At 35.7% G+C, this 15462-nt stretch overlaps 1 pseudogene; it reads left to right on the top strand.

Moving 5' to 3' along the window:
- The first annotated feature begins 6752 nt into the window (after positions 1 to 6752).
- LOC141660505 (uncharacterized) lies at positions 6753 to 13442 on the top strand (annotated as a pseudogene).
- The last annotated feature ends 2020 nt before the right edge of the window (positions 13443 to 15462 follow it).

Below are 15462 nucleotides of genomic sequence, written 5' to 3' on the forward strand. Positions count from 1 at the left end.
CAAACAAATCACAAAACCAACACATCTCTAATTACACAATAATCAAGCTTCCCATGAACCATACCAAACACAAAAGCTCTAAATATATAAAAGTAGGGCTAGGGTATGAGATTATACCTTCCTTGGTGAGTAAAAGTAACTAAGGAGCTTGGAATCACCCTTGAAAGTCCTTACCAAAGCTTAATCTAAACAAAAACTCAAGAACAAAATTTTAAGTTCTTGAAAAATACTATTCACCAAGAACTTTGATGAATTGATTAGCTATGATTATCATGGAATATTGAGCTTAAACTTATGGCTCATCTAAGTTATGAATTGTAAAAGCTCAAGAAACAAACCTCTTGAATTATGAAGGTGTGTAGCTTAAGTTTTGAAAAACTTTCCCTTGCTTTCCATGGAAAAGCCGAGAGCTTTCTTGAAGAAAAGGAATTCAAGTTGTGTTTTTTGTGATTTGTTTTGCTTGCCTTGGTTGGTTGCTTTGTTTTGATTAATTATTTTTAACCATGGTGAATTTTGTGTGGTTCACAATCAACCAACAACACACTTCTCTTTTGGTCATGCTTAGGTCATCATGCTATGTCATCCTCCTACACTTGTCCTCTTCTTGTAGGTGAGATGAAATCACTCCCCACTAACCCTTTGATTAACTCTTAATCACTTGGCTAATGACCGCTGATCTGTTATACGGTTCGCTTAACTTTCATTTTCGTTTATCGTTTGAGGGATCATACCCGGGATCTTATTACTTGGGTTCCCTTAACCTTTCTCAATACATTATATTTCTTTTATGATCCTCTCTTATAATCCTTGAATTTAAATCCTTTTTATCCTGTTACCTTATACTCACTTCTTTCGGTATCTGGTGGATTTTCGGGAAAAATCAAAGTGTTCGAATTTGGATTCTGACTATCTTTACAAACACTTATATACCATACAGAGTACTAATAAGATCTCAGAATAATAATAAAAGAACCCCTATATAGTGCGGCATGAAAAGTTTTCTTATTCAGCATAATCAGCAAAAACACTATTCATAAGGGTTACAAAAAGTTCAAAAATTTTGGGGTTATTACAGTCTCCCCTTTTTAAAAGGATTCCGTCCCGGAATCAAATGAAAATAAATAGGGGTACTTTTCTAGCATTGCGCTCTCTAGTTCCCATGTTGATTCTTCCACATTATGATTCTGCCATAGCACTCTGACTAGATTGATCATTTTGTTATGAAGCACCTGCTCTTTCTTATCCATAATCTTTACTGGTTTCTCCACGTAAGTCAGATCTGGTTGCATATCCACATGCTCGTACTCCACTATGTGTCTGGCATCCGGATTACACTTTCTTAACATTGATACGTGGAACACGTTATGAACTTGCTACATGTTCGGGGGTAGCGCTAGCTCATATGCTAACTTGCCAATACGTCTTAATACCTCAAAGGGTCCAACAATTCGTGGGCTTAGCTTTCCTTTCTTTCTAAACCTCATCCATCCTTTCCAAGGGAATACCTATAACAGCACTAGGTCCCCTACTTCCTATTCCTTGTCCTTTCGTGTCAAATCAACATACTTCTTATGTCCATCTCGGGCTACTACCAGCCGTCCTCTAATTAGATCTATTATATCCTTGGTCCTTTGGACCACTGCTGGTCCGAGAATCTTGCGCTCTGTAATCTTCATCCCAACATAAGGGAGATCGACATTGTCTTCCCTCAAGGATCTCATAAGGCGATATCTCAATACTGACATATGATCTATTATCGTAATAAAACTCAATCCGTGTTAAGTGATCATTCCAATTTCTCTCAAGTCTATTGCACAGACTCTCATCATATCTTCTAGCATTATAGCTTTTGCTTCTCACTGCCCATTCTTTTCCAGTTCGTAGTCGTTACTATCTTCCGTACATAATACTATACTGGTTACACTTTTGCTCGTTAGTGTTCTATAACCTTTTAATAACCACGTCAACCTTAGTATCACGGACGCGTTAGAATCGGAATACCACCTTACTTGGTACCACTTCATCTCTAGCTGCCTCCATCTTCGAAAGCTTGATCCATCATATAGAAGTAAAGGAATTTGTTGAGAGAAGCAATTAAACAACATGTGGTATCCTACTAGGCTTCTATCACACAGATAGATAGTCATTCGGCAATACCTCCCCTTCTGGAAGGGTTATTCTTCTCAGCTTATATGAAATGAAAAGAAGAGAAAAGAACGAATTGAAGAGAATTGTATATATGAAAAAATATACTGCCACAAAATATCTGGCTTGGAACCTACCTCTGAACTATAGAGGTTTGTCATAGGAGAACAAAACATATGTGTATATATATCAACATCAAGTATTATCGCATCGCATTTCGCCTGCTTAAATATTTTTGCTATTCCGTCCATCATTCTATGGACCCATGCTCTTCCTCGAGCTTATACTCAATCACCTTTAAAACTCCCTCAACATCGAAAATCGAATCTGGAATCTCATTCTATACATCATCGTTACTAGAATTTTATGCTTGCAACGCAACCTTCCTCGTATAGTAATACGACTCTCTATTGATAAGAAGGAATAAGTATTCAATAGGTAGATAATCTACTTAATTAGTCTATCAATGATAACTTATACACCACCACGACCCGATTAGTGGTACTCAATCTCAACATCCATCCCAATACAACTCTCATGGTTGTAATCGACTCATTACTCGCAGAATCATTGCTACATTACTGTGGTCCATCGCTGACCTACTGTAGTTATTCATTTTCTATGAAATCTTAATAGCTAACCATATGAAGTCCATACATGTCGTATCAAATTCTTCTAAGGAGGTAACATGATCACCGTTCATGATTCATGAAGAACACTCCTGAACTTGACGTACATATGACATGAAGCAGATAAAATTGCAGAAGAGTTCAATCAAAACAACGATAGCAGGTTAATACCATTCTTAATCATATGCCTTCAATAGAAGACTTAACTCAAAGGTTTGTTTAGTCCTTTTTGAAACATGGTCCTGGCTTATTCTCGAGATAGTACCTTTTAAGATAGATAGCCTGCTCATGGTGATTACACGAATTAAATCTTTACCAAACTATTATTACGGTTGGGTATTGCACATTCATCAGAAGGAATGTCAATCTTCCAAACCATAATACAACCTTCACGGCTTCAACCATCATCACTATATTCCTCTGGCACGAGCGCCTATATTTCCTCTCTTACACTTAGAGTGTCGGCCACCTCTTTGGCCTTTCCTGATAGTAAAATTTCCTTACAATCAATGTCATTTTAAATGATCTTCAACTAAATTTTTCTACTTCATTTCCAATCACTACTTGTGTGAAGATGTTTTCCTTAAAATCTGACGAGTAAACAAAATATATCAACATGTTTCCATAAGTTATTGCCTCAGTCTTTAGAGGTTAATCATTTTCACGACTGACTCTCGATCATACTTAGGACATCTTTTATCTTAGGTCCTAATTGCCCTGAATAATTTCGACCTTTACTGGTTCGATCCATACTTTCTCGTGGTTTAACACGTGCCCCACTTGGCATTATTATAATTACGTCACATTTCCTTTATCAAAATTTATATTCTTGAGAACTTTGAATATTACCTCTCTCCTTGTAAAACCTCTAAGGTTATCCTTAAATCCTTCATCATGTACACCCTAGGAACAGGGCGTATCAAAATACCATTTACTAATACTAGAACCATTGTCTATGTACTTCTAAAAATTTTCTCTACCGATCTTTAAAGGTTGTTGCTACCTTGATCCTTTCCAATTCATACTGTCAAAACTTATGATATCCCTATTAAGGGTGGAATGTCAACCTTTATGCATTCCCCTAGGATTCATCTCAAGTTATCGAAGTTATATCCTTAATTCCACCTTTAAAAAGGTACTTGCATCCTTCCATGGATAAATCAAGTCATATATCCTTGATAGATTATCTTATTCAATAATTCCCACCCAGATAGTCTATACCAATTTCACAATAGCATCCTTATTCAAACTGAGGTCAACACATATGGCCTTCAAAGATAACAATGGTTACCCGCTTTTCTTTCCTGATTTGGTAATGATAACATGGATGTTCTGGAAGATATTGGTCGTGTTCAACGTGAACATCTTCTTAATAAATCCTCATTTTCTTTTGTTGTTTATCTCAACAGTCATCTCAATGTTGGGATGTCTTTTATACCTGGCGTCTCCCTTTCTAGGTATCATGCCACCGGTCTTACACTTCACATTCTTGAAGGTCACTTCCTTCATCCAATTTTCCTAATTTCCTACTTTCTTGTCTCCTCAGTCTATCCGCGTCTCATTATTTATCCTTCGAACTATCTCAAGGTTTCCTCAAATTCTCCCAACTTAAAGGGGGTACAATATGTACATCTCTAATGTCTTCAACCATCAACTTTAACTCATAGTGAATCATCTTCATCCTGACGATCACATATTTTTCTATTTCTATTACTATGATTCTTTAGGGTTTCCTCATACCCAACTCCCTTATCATTCCTCAAACTCTATTGCCTTTATATTCCTTTCCACTTCAGTTTTTTTTTCCTTTCTCTTACAACCATTTCATGAACCCACTAATTATTTCCTTCAAACATCACGTCGTTCTGGGATTCTTGTCCTCCGAACGAATCTTTACAACTTTTATAATCGTAGATTCATAATTCATCATATTCGTCCGCCTTTGTTCTGGCTCTTAAAGCTTTTACACTATCTCCATAACCTTGGGATTTACTTTCTCGAAAATAATTGACTGAACTTTAATCAGTTTATCATAACCTCTTGCTCCGTGCCTTTCTTGGTCTTTCACCAGTGGGTGGTCTCTCTCTTAGGAGGGTAAGTGACAGAAACAGTCTTTTATGATTCGTCAATCATTTAGAATCTCAAATGATTCCTGTATTTCCTTTAGCCAGGCTCTTTCCTCGACTGGGTCAGCTATTTCCTTGGAACTCTGAGAGCTTAGCGACTTAAAGGTCCTGAAAGAATTTCACACCACATTGTTTCCTCAAGGTGGTGGTTAGGGGTAAAAGTATAAGTTTTGTTTTAGGCAGGTCCATGGATTGCCCAATAGGAGTACCATCCTGGTTCTTCCTATCTTGCTCGACTTCTGTTTTCTCAGTCAAAATGTTTCTTCCTACTCCCCATAATTGGGGTCATCTTTTAATTTAAAATCCTCATTTTCCACTTCATTATATTCTGGGTTCCTTATATCTTAATTGCGACATCCCTGATTATCACATTCAAGGTTTGCCCCTAATCTTATTCCTCGTGGGGGCATATTGCTTGGAAAAATTTTGAGAATCTCTGTATATTTGTTTTACTTACTTTGCTTATGTCTTTCCCTCGTTCAGTCCTTGCATGATTACAAATTATGAATTCTCAAGTTCTATAGACTTCATGACACTCTCTTAAGTGTTAATAGTGCAATTAACAATATGAACTTATCATAAACAAACTGATTTGAACTGAAATTAACGAATATATACATAACCATTTGTTCGAGGGTACAACAACTGAACACATTAAAGAGAATTACAAACACATCACAAAACCAACACATCTCTAATTACACAATAATCAAGCTTCCCATGAACCATACCAAACACAAAAGCTCTAAATATACGAAAGTAGGGCTAGGGTATGAGATTATACCTTCCTTGGTGAGTAAAAGTAACTAAGGAGCTTGGAATCACCCTTGAAAGTCCTTACAAAAGCTTAATCTAAACAAAAACTCAAGAACAAAATTTTAAGTTCTTGAAAAACACTATTCACCAAGAACTTTGATGAATTGATTAGCTATGATAATTATGGAATCTTGAGCTTAAACTTATGGCTCATCTAAGTTATGAATTATAGAAGCTAAAGAAACAAACCTCTTGAATTATGAAGGTGTGTAGCTTAAGTTTTGAAAAACTTTCCCTTGCTTTCCATGGAAAAGCCGAGAGCTTTCTTGAAGAAAAGGAAGTCAAGTTGTGTTTTTTGTGATTTGTTTTGCTTGCCTTTGTTGGCTGCTTTGTTTTGATTAATTATTTTTAACCATGGTGAATTTTGTGTGGTTCACAATCAACCAACAACACAGTTCTCTTTTGGTCATGCTTAGGTCATCATGCTATGTCATCCTCCTACACTTGTCCTCTTCTTGTTGGTGAGATGACATCACTCCCCACTAACCCTTTGATTAACTCTTAATCATTTGGCTAATGACCGCTGATCTGTTATACGGTTCGCTTAACTTTTGTTTTCGTTTATCATTTGAGGGATCATACCCGGGATCTTATTACTTGGGTTCCCTTAACCTTTCTCAATATATTATATTTCTTTTATGATCCTCTCTTATAATCCTTGAATTTAAATCCTTTTTATCCTGTTACCTTATACTCACTTCTTTCGGTATCTGGTGGATTTTCGGGAAAAATCAAAGTGTTCGAATTTGGATTCTGACGATCTTTACATACACTTATATACCATACAGAGTACTAATAAGATCTCAGAATAACAATAAAAGAACCCCTACATAGTGTGGCATGAAAAGTTTTCTTATTCAGCATAATCAGCAAAAACACTATTCATAAGGGTTACAAAAAGTTCAAAAATTTTGGGGTTATTACAAAAAATGTTTACAACTCAATAAAATAATATTTTTACTTTTCGACGACGTATTGAGAGTTATCTATTTGATATTTAATATAACTTCAATAATTCAAATGGTATTCCAGTAAGATGGGTAATTAAAGTGATGTATATTTTTCAGTTGAATGACCACTTTGATATTTAACCTGTTATACGTACCTGTACCTTATGACAAAAAATAACTTGTTAAGCAGGGCCAGATGGGCCCATAGATTCCAAAAGAATTAATAAACACAGGAAAAAGCCAAAGTACAGTTAAAGAAAAAAAAGAAGAATAATAGTATATTTAGAAAACATGGGGGAATTTTATATGTTTATCACCATTTTTTGTACAAACTTACAAACTTAGTTTTCTCTTTGATGAAAGTGTGGGGATGGAAATGTGGAGAGAAAAAAGTGTCCTTCAATATTTGTGCTATACACTGGTGATATTAATCTTGTGTTTTTTTGCTGCTGCAATAATAAAAATGTGCTAACAAATTGTTCAGAGGTTGATGAAGAGTCAGTGATCATTTCAAGGTTTCGAAAATACTATAAAAACAGCACAACGAAATCCAGATTACTATGAAGCAGTTGAGTTCATAAGATCTGAGGCAAAGTCTCTATCCTTGGAAACTCAGTCCATTGAGTTTGTAGAAGGAAAACCTTTAGTCCTTCTCAAATGGCCCGTTAAAGACCCTGCACTTCCTTTTATAGTACTTAATTCTCATACCGACGTTGTTCCTGCTGATCACAACAAGTGGTGTCATCCTCCTTTTGATGCCATTGTGGACGGTGATAAGATTTATGGTAGAGGCTCTCAGGATACGAAATGTGTAGGGTTGCAGTACTTGGAGGCGATTAGGATGCTTAGAAGTTCTGGATTTCAACCAATACGTGATGTCTATTTATCATACGTGCCTGATTAAGAGATAGGAGGGGAGGATGGTTCGAAAAAGTTTGCTAATTCTGATATTTTTGAGAAGATGAATGTTGGTATTTTTTGGATGAGGGATCGGCATCACCTAGTGAGTTTTATAAAGTGTTTTATGCGGATATGAATCCATGGTGGTTGGTTATCAAGGCAATAGGATCGCCTGGACATGGTGCTAAGCTTTATGATAACACAGTAATTGAAAATTTGAAGAAGAGTATTGAGAGTATTAGGAGTTTTAGAACTTCTCAATTTGACTTGGTTAAGGCAGTGTTGATGGCTGAATGTGAGGTTGTTTCGGTCAATATGGTATATTTGAAAGCTGGTACTCAATCAGCAACTGGTTTTGTCATGAATATACAGCCATCAGAAGCAGAGGCTGGTTTTGACATCCGAGTCCCATCAACTATTGATGAAGCATTATTTGAGAAATGAATTGCTGAAGAATGGGCTCCGAGTTCACGTAACATGACATTTGAGTTTAAGAAAAAGGTTTCTGTATATGACAAGTTTGGAAAGCTTGCCATTACAGCTACTGATGAATCAAATCCTTGGTGGTCACTATTAGAAGCAGCAATCACCAAAGCTGGAGGAAGACTTGGAAAGCCAGAAATTACACCTGCCTCATCGGATGCTCGTTACTACAGGGATCGAGGTTTATCAGCAATTGGCTTTTCTCCAATGGAAAACACTCCCGTTCTCTCTCATGACCATAATGAAGTATTATTTCTATCCACTACTTTAGTTCATTAATATGTGAAATATGATGTAACATAAATAATCACAACCATCACTTTCTGAAAAATTATTTTGCAAAAGCTTAAATATATGTCTTTGTCCCCCAACAACTGATTGATCTGTTGGCAAACAAACAGAAGAAACTATCTAATATGTAAACTGGAGACTACTGGTATATAACAGACTTTTCTTGTTTTTATTATTACAACTGATTGTAGGCTGTCAATTTATAGTTCCAGCAGTGAGTTTGGTACATGAATAAGTAATGAAGATTATCTCCTGGACTTCCTAATTCACTGAACTAGACATCAATATGCATGAACTTAATAACATACTAGATACATGAACCAGACTAATCAAGTTTAACTTTTAACACCCCCTCTTAAAATTGATCTCCTTTTGTAACTCCAATCCAAGCACCCAGCCTAACAAAATCTTCAAATTTCAGCGGCTTTGTGAAAATATCCGCAATCTGATCTTTTGTCTTGACATAGGTCAGCTCCACTTCTTTCTTTTCAACACATTCTCTTGTGTAATGATATCTAGTGTCGATATATTTACTACGATCATGAAAAACGGGATTCTTCGCCAAAGCAATGGCAGACTTATTATCAACGTATATTGGTGTTGCTTCTTCTTGAGGAATGTGAATCATCTTTAGTAATCTTCTCAACCATATTGCGTGACAAACTGATGATGCAGCGGAAACATACTCAGCTTCACAAGTAGAGAGAGTCACTATAGGCTGTTTCTTTGAGCACCAGGTGAATACAGTGTCTCCCAGGAAGAATATAAACCCAGTGGTGCTCTTACGATCATCAACATCTCCTCCCCAATCGCTATCGCTATAGCCATAAAGTTTAAAATGTGTAGATGGAGAGTAACTCAGACCATATTCAAGAGTACCTTTGACGTAACGCAGTATCCTTTTCGCCATTTTCATGTGAGTAATAGTAGGTGCTTCCATATATCTACTAATCAGACCAACGCCATAAAGAATATCAGGCCGAGTGCACGTTAGATATCTGAGGCTTCCAACGAGACTTCGATAAAGTGATGGATCGATTCTGGTACTACCATCAAAGTTTGACAATTTAGTTCCACAAGAAATAGGAGTACTTGTTGGCTGGCAATTATCCATCTTAAAATTTTTTAGAAGCTTCTCTGCATAACCTTTCTGGGAAACAAAAAACTGATTTCCTTTTTGTTGTATTTCCATTCCTAATTAGTATGACATGAGACCAAGGTCTGTCATTTCAAACTCCAGTGTCATTGCCCTTTTAAACTCTTCAATCAACTGCACATTATTTCCTGTGAATATCAAATCATCTACATACAAACATACTATCAGAAAACCTCCATTCTCATCATTTTTAATATAAAGAGCATGTTCATCTGGACACTTGATAAAACCATTATCTTGAAAATACTTATCAATTCGGCTATACCATGCACGAGGAGCTTGCTTCAGCCCGTACAACGCCTTCTTTAACTTCAAAACTTTGTCTTCATGACCTTTAATAATGTATCCTTCAGGTTGTTGGATGTATACTTCCTCTTCGAGATAGCCGTTTAAAAACGCTAACTTCACATCCATTTGAAATATATTCCACATATTTTGGGCAGCCATAGAGATGATTAATTTTATTGTTTCCAAGCGTGCAACAGGGGCAAATACATCTTCATAATCAATTCCATGCTTCTGACTATATCCCTTGGCGACGAGTCTAGCTTTATTTTTCTCCACGTCTCCTTGCGCATTCCTCTTTACTTTATACACCCACTTTGTGCCAATTGCCTTGTGACCTTTAGGAAGTGTAGCGAGCTCCCATGTATCATTTCTTTTGATTGATTTAATTTCCTCATCCATTGCATGCTTCCAATCTTTATTCATCTTCGCACTTTCAAAATTCAGTGGTTCTGTTTCAGCGAATAAATAGAAACAACTTGGATTATGATCGACATAGAAACTTGGATTATCAACCTCACTTGAATCTGCATAAATCTCAGAAAGTCTTTTTGTACGAACTGGTCCTTCAGAAGATTCATCATTACTAGATGATCGAGAGGCACTATGTGAGTGAGGCGGTGTAGCTACATTTTCTCTTGCAACCGAATCTTCGTCGAGGAGAGGAAAAATCACAAATTCTTCTTCTTGAGAGATATCCCAGTTCCAGCAACTTTTTTCATCAAATTGAGCATCTCTACTAATAATAATTTTTTTAATAACAGGATTATAAAACTTGTAACCTTTCGTTCCTGGATTGTAGCCAATGAAAACACACTTTTCACTTTTAGATTCGAGCTTTAATCTTTTTTCATCAGGAACATGTATATAGGCAATGCTTCCAAAGACACGCAAGTGCGAGACAGTAGGCTTTTTACCACTCCAAGCTTGTTCGGGGGTCACACCCTGAACACTTTTTGATGCTGATAGATTTGACAAATATACTGCACATGATACCGCCTCCGCCCAGAACTCCTTTGGCATATTTTTGCTTTTAAGCATGCTACGTACCATGTTTAAAATGGTTATGTTCTTGCGCTCCACAACACCGTTTTGCTGCGGTGTTCGTGGAACTGTAAGGAAACGATGAATTCCATTAATTTTGCAAAACTTATTGAATTCAGTGGATGTAAATTCTCCTCCTCGATCGGTTCTTAAAGTTTTGATGTAACAACCACTCTCTTTCTCTACAAGAGCTTTGAATTCCTTGAAGACTCCAAAAGCTTGATATTTTGACTGCAAAAAATAAACCCATGTCTTGCGAGAAAAATCATCAATCAAAAGCAAAAAATAATTTGCTTTACCATATGATGAAGGTCTGATCGGTCCGCATATATCAGCATGAACATGTTCCAATTTCTTTGTTGCTCGAAATGTCGCCTTTTGTGGGAAGCTTCTTCTTACTTGTTTGCCGAAAAGACATCCTTCACACATATGATTAGGATGATTGATTCTGGGTAGACCATACACCATATTTGATGATAACTTTAGGCTTTCTAAATTAAGATGGCCAAATCTCAAGTGCCGTATCCATGAAGTGTCTTCAACACAAGTTTTCAAATATTTCGGATGATCAACCTCAATATTAAAAAAAAACATTCTATTTTTTGTCATTGGAACTTTTGCAATCAACATATTCAAATCATTTTTTAAAGTTAAATGATTGTCTTTCATGTGAATATCATAACCCATCTCAAGTAATTGTCCCAAACTCAATATATTTGTCTTCAGATTAGGAACATAATAAACTTGAGAAATTAGAATATGATTTCCAGTTCTGGAACGAATAAGAACATCACCTTTTCCTCTGATTGGCGCTTTGGTGTCGTCTCCAAAAACAATATTTCTTGTCACCATTTCATTAAAAGTTGAAAACAGCTCCTTATTTCCACTCATGTGATTTGCTGCTCCTGTGTCAAGATACCATACTTTTCTATCTTTTTCTTCTCTGGTTGCCATTAACAAAAGCAATTCTTCATCCTCCTTTGCTTCCACATAATTAGCTTTCTCATCTTTTTTAATATTTGAGTTCCTACATTCATTGGCATAATGACCATATTTTTGGCAAGCATAACATTGAATATTTGATTTATCATACCTTCTGCCTCCACCTCTTTTAGCAACCTGATTCCCACATCCTCTTGAGTAGTTGAATGTCCTTTCATTATTAAAATTTTGGCTTTCGGTAGATCGGCCACGACCTCGACCAAAATTTCCACCTCTGCCTCGGCCTCTTCCTCGTCCACGATTTTGTACTCTTCTTTTGTATTGTTCCTACTCTTTCATGTTATTTTCTCCATACGAGACATTAGTTTGAAGAGTGTGATAATCTGGTTCTTCCTTCTTTATTAATCTCTCTGCATATGCTTGTAGAGATCCCATGAGTTGATCGACAGACATGGCTTCCGTATCATTTGCTTCTTCAATAGAGACCCCGACAAGCTGTAGTTTAGTGTTGACAGATCTGAGAATTTTATCATTAATACGTTCATTATCAATCTTTTCTCCGTAATGCTTCATTTGATTGACCACTGAGGATACTATTGTAAAATAGTATTGGACTGATTCAGTTTCCTTCATATGTAATGCTTCAAATTCACCGCGTAGAATTTAAAGACGGACCTTTTTTACTTTATCGATTCCCTTGAAATTGTTCTCCAATATTTCCCAGGCTTCTTTTGCCTTTGTTGCTACAACAACTTTCTCAAACATGGCTTCATCTAAGCCCATGTGAATGATGGAGAGAGCATGCTGATCTTTCTTCCGAATTTGCTGTAACACATTCTTTTGATTCTGATTCAAGGTGGCTTCATTCTCTGGTTCTTGAAAACCTTTGTCAGCAGTCTCCCATACATCCTGTGAGCCCAACAATGCTCTCATGCGAAGACACCAATGGCCATAGTTCTCCTTAGTAAGTTTAGGCACAACAAAAGGAAATGAGTTACTCATTTTTCCATAAGCTCTGATGCCACTCTGTTCGCAAACAAACAGAAGAAACTATCTAATATGTAAACTGGAGACTACTGGTATATAACAGATTTTTCTTGTTTTTATTATTACAACTGATTGTAGGCTGTCAATTTATAGTTCCATCAGTGAGTTTGGTACATGAATAAGTAATAAAGATTATCTCCTGGACTTCCTAATTCACTGAACTAGACATCAATATGCATGAACTTAATAACAGACTAGATACATGAACCAGACTAATCAAGTTTAGCTTTTAACATGATAAATCTCTATTATTGTCAACCAGTAATCAGTTTTTTAAAACACCTTTATCTATCACTACAAATCTTCAACAGTATTACGAAACAAAGCTTTTGTATCTTTTTTTGGTTCTAAGACTATTTCAACTAAAAATAATCCGACTTCTAGTAGGAAATGATGATACTCTGAACTGCAAACACTTCTTCCAACATCAAGCCTACCTAAACTAATTATACTAATTGATAGATTTGTTTGGAAATTACATTTCATTTGTCTAATTGGTTGTATTTTCACTTTGCAGTTTTTGTACAAGGACGAATACTTGAAAGGCATTGAAGTTTATGAATCCATAATCAAAGAGTTTTCATCTTTTGCTGGTAAAGTAAAAGATAAGACTAAAGATGAGCTTTAATAAATTGGTTGGTTTCTATGTGATGAATGCTATGTATATGGGAAGAACTTTTCCAAAATCTTTAGTGAAACTTGAGTATCAGATTCACAGATCTCTTGTGTGGAAATGATCTATTTCCATTATTTTATCTCAAAGTTTGCTCATCATAGGACATTAACAGATTCATAGTTTATAAAGTTTATTTAATATTTAAATTCTATACTTCTAAACAAACCATGGAACCTCCCTTTGTGAAATTTCGTAAACTAAGAGTAGGTTCATGAATGCGGTTTTAGTCTTCTACATGCACCAGAAACTATTCTATTTCTACTGACTGAATCTTCTTATCGAGAGGTGGTCAGTTCTCATCTCCTGGTAATTATTTATTTGGTCACCAATCTTCACCTTGGGAAACCAGTGAAAAATCTGCATTGTTGTTATATGCATTAGGGACTATTTTCTGATTCATGAAATTCGATGGCTCGATAGATTATATAATATTCTAACTGTCAAAGTAAATGGGACAGTCTCTTATGCAAATGGGACAGTTCCTTTACAAATGAGATAATGAATGGGACAGTCTCAATTAACTACAGAATGAAAATAACATAGATGAATATGCAGAATGCTGAAAACTTAATAAATAAAAACACCAGAAGTTTTCACTTGGTTCGGCCCCTACACCTAGTCTATGGCCTACATCCAAGTCGCTATGCCAACTAGCATAGAGAATGTATTATATCAACTTTAATAAAGAACTTACAGTTTTTCCTTGATTACAAATATAGCACTTGAAAGAAACCCTTTCCCAAGCTACCTTACTACCTAGCCCACCGCTATTCCTTAGCCTTCTAGCTACCTTGCTATACTTTGAAATCAAGCTTACCACAACCCGGCACAAAGTTGATATGAATACACGAGTACAAGTAAAAACAGATTGATTACAACTCAAACTAGGCTTCTTGTTTGACTGGATATTCAAGAGATATAAAACAAGAATGGTGTTTCAGATTATAAAGATAGAACATGGAATCATTAGGTGTAATCTGAAAATATGAGATGTGTCTTCTTCTTAGAAAGAATATTCAAGAGAATGGAATAAGAAGAGTTTTTCAGATAATAAAGATAGAACGTGAAATAAGCACTCTTGTTGAATCTGAAAAACAAGATGTGTATTTATATACAAAAATCTAACGAGTTTGATTTTCAAAACAAAGAAGAGATAAGATTGGACAATCTATTTGTTTGAAAATATTTGAATAAGTGTTTGTAAAATAACCCGTTAGTTGGTTGTAAAAGATAAACCTTAGAAAGGATAAGATTAGAATAGTTCAAATAGGTTTATCAAGATAGAGTTTGTTTTGGAGATAAACTTGTTTACCCAGTCAAATAGAATTACACCAAACCCAATCACTTACAACAACTAAGACCCATAATCTGCATTCTCTATGTACATCTTGGATTATGTCATCATCTGAAATCTGCAAATCAACATTCTCCCCCTTTTATGATGATGACAAAGAGAACAATTGCTCCCCCTATCAAAAATACTTTAAGCTCTGGTCAAGATGTTAGTAACAAGAAAATAGCATATGCAGATTATATCGTTATGCAACAGATATAACAATAAGTATAGACCCAAATGAAAAACAACTCTTTCTCCCCCTCAACATCATAAAAGGGATAAAAGAATTAATCACACAAGGAGCACATATCAAGTTCTCGACGCATCAAACAAAATCTATCTTCAGCTAAAGGCTTAGTGAAAATTTATGCACGCTGTTTCTCAGTAGATATGTAAATAAGCTCAATATTACCTTTAGAAACATTATCTCGAAGAAAATGGTGACGAACATCAATATGCTTAGTACGAGAATGCATGACAGGATTTTTAGAGATATTAATTGCAGAGGTATTATCACAATAAATAGGAATATTTGAATAAGAAATAGCAAAATCCTGCAGTATTTGTTGCATCCACAAAATTTGAGCACAGCAACTTCCAGCTGCAATGTACTCTCCTTCAGCTGTAGAAAGAGCT

Source organism: Apium graveolens, chromosome 5 (genome assembly GCF_009905375.1).
Source record: "Apium graveolens cultivar Ventura chromosome 5, ASM990537v1, whole genome shotgun sequence".
In the NCBI taxonomy this organism is placed as follows: domain Eukaryota; kingdom Viridiplantae; phylum Streptophyta; class Magnoliopsida; order Apiales; family Apiaceae; genus Apium; species Apium graveolens.